General features: G+C 50.2%; 1 non-coding gene and 1 pseudogene across 1 annotated transcript; both read right to left on the reverse strand.

Moving 5' to 3' along the window:
- Positions 1 to 2215: 2215 nt before the first annotated feature.
- On the reverse strand, positions 2216 to 2334 carry LOC147131089 (5S ribosomal RNA). Its single transcript, XR_015083054.1, has one exon. It is a non-coding gene; the product is annotated as a 5S ribosomal RNA (ribosomal RNA).
- Positions 2335 to 2443: 109 nt separating this feature from the next.
- The window catches only part of LOC147131090 (5S ribosomal RNA), a 119-nt pseudogene continuing 62 nt past the window's right edge, over positions 2444 to 2500 (reverse strand).

Below are 2500 nucleotides of genomic sequence, written 5' to 3' on the forward strand. Positions count from 1 at the left end.
CTGGTATTCCCAGGCAGTCTCCCATCCAAGTACTAACCAGCCCCAACCCTGCTAAGCTATCGAAATCAGATGAGAATAAGAATAAGAATAAGAATAAGAATGCCTTTATTGATCCCACAGTGGGGAAATTTTCATTGTTACAGTAGCAAAGATATAGGTCACACAGGGGCGGCGGCATAATGTGGCCATTAATGTATAACATTGACGGCAAACATTTAGAATCAAACCTATGTAGATATACGCAGTAACATGTGTATATACACATGTGTATACACACCAACCTACATCTACATAAAAAATATGAGGAACACTCATTTCGGCCTGTACATAGTACAGAGGAAAAAAATACTCTAAGTGACAGTGCTGCAGTGCTGTAGTGAAATGTAAGGAACAGCATTGGATAAAAATAAAACTAGACTAACAGTAGTGGGGAATGTTGAGTATTGCACGGTATTACAGTAGTGGGGAATATTGGGTATTGCACGATACGAGCTCAGGTGCAGGACTGCACAATTGCACTAATGACCGCCAGTTTGTAGAGACTACACAATGTTCTTGTTAAAGAGTCTGACAGCAGCAGGCAAGAAGGAACGGCGGAATCTCTCCTTTGCACAGCGAGGGTGTAACAGTCTGTCACTGAAGGTGCTGTGGAGTGCTGTTAGGGTGCCCTGGAGGGGGTGGTCCGGGTTGCCCAGCATTGATGACAGCTTGGCCAACATCCTCCTGTCCCCCACCGAGTCCACAGAGTCCAGGGAGCAGCCCAGGACAGAGCCGGCCCTCTTGACCAGTTTGTCCAGCCGCTTCTTGTCCCGGGCCGAGACGCCGCCTGCCCAGGTGACCACTCCCTGGAAGATGACCGATGCAACCACCGAGTCATAAAAGTTCCTGAGGAGTGTCCCCTGAACCCCAAAAGACCTCAGTCTCCTGAGTAGGAAGAGTCTGCTCTGACTCTTCCTATAGAGGGCGTCTGTGTTGTCGCACCAGTCCAGTTTATTGTTCAGATGAACACCCAGGTACTTGTAAGTTGAGACTCTCTCAACATCTGTTCCCCGGATGTTCACTGGTGCAGGTGAAGAGTGCTGGCGCCTACCGAAATCCACCACCATTTCTTTGGATTTCCCCGCATTGATCAGGAGGCGGTTCTGCTGGCACCAGTCCACAAAACCCTGAGTAAGTTCTCTGTACTCCCGATCATCTCCGCCTGTGATGAGGCCGACAATCGCAGAGTCGTCAGAGAACTTCTGCAGGTGACAGGTAGGGGTGTTGTAGTTGAAGTCCGAGGTGTAGAGGGTGAACAGGAAGGGAGCCAAGACAGTTCCCTGTGGGGCCCCCGTGCTGCAGAGGAGCACGTCAGACACACAGTCCTGTGTCCTCACATACTGTGGCCGGTTTGTGAGGTAGTCCTGGATCCATGTGGTGAGGTGGTGCGCCACCCCCGCCCGCTCCAGCTTGTCTCCCAGTAGGGTGGGCTGGATGGTGTTGAAAGCACTGGAGAAATCAAAGAACATGATCCTCACAGTGCTCCCCGCCTTCTCCAGGTGGGAGAGTGAAGTGTGGAGGAGGTAGATGATGGCATCATCCACACTGATGCCAGGCTGGTATGCGAACTGGAGTGGGTCCATTGAGGAGCTCACCAGGAGGCGCAGGTGGACAAGGACCAGTCTCTCCAGGGTCTTCATCAGGTGAGACGTCAGCGCCACCGGTCTGAAGCTGTTGAGCTCCTTCGGGTGGGGGGTCTTTGGCACCGGGACCAGGCAGGATGTTTTCCATAGCTGGGGGACCCTGCCCAGATCGGGCGTTTTCAGGGTAGTATGGCCGTAAGCTGTAGTGAGGCCTAAAAATATTTTTTTTATTGAAGACGCACACCCCAAATTGAGGGTGGGGGTGCCAAGCATTTTGTATTTGTTCTATTTGATTTCCTCCACTATTTTTCCACAGGCAAGGGCTGTTAGCATTTTCAGCTGTCAGTCTGTCAGGATAGCATGTGGTTAGCTTCTACCAAGCAGCTACAGTACTTGACGTCCGTTGTAAAAGTTTGCTTTTGTGAGTGAGTTCGGGGGAAAAAGATGTTCGTATTTTTTGTATTTGCTTTGAACCTCAGTTTTTCCACAAGGGGACAGTTCTAAATTTTAGCTGTCAGCCTATCAGGATAGCATGTGGTTAACTGCGAGCAAGCAGCTCCAGAAGTTGAAGTCTTTTGCGATTGAGTTGCAAAAGCTTACAGCACCTGGTATTCCCAGGCGGTCTCCCATCCAAGTACTAACCAGGCCCGACCCTGCTTAGCGTCCGAGATCAGACGAGATCGGGCGTTTTCAGGGTAGTATGGCTGTAAGCTGCAACAAGGCCTAGATATTATTTTTTTATAGGCGACGCAGGGTCAGGATAGCCTCGTGAGCAAGCTGCTACAGAAGCTGAAAGACAGATTTTGCGATTGAGTTGCAAAAGCTTACAGCACCTGGTATTCCCAGGCATTCTCCCATCCAAGTACTAACCAGGCCCA

The sequence above is a fragment of the Filicampus tigris genome, chromosome 19 (assembly GCF_054856515.1).
Source record: "Filicampus tigris isolate MCC_2025a chromosome 19, RoL_Ftig_1.0, whole genome shotgun sequence".
NCBI classification, from domain to species: domain Eukaryota; kingdom Metazoa; phylum Chordata; class Actinopteri; order Syngnathiformes; family Syngnathidae; genus Filicampus; species Filicampus tigris.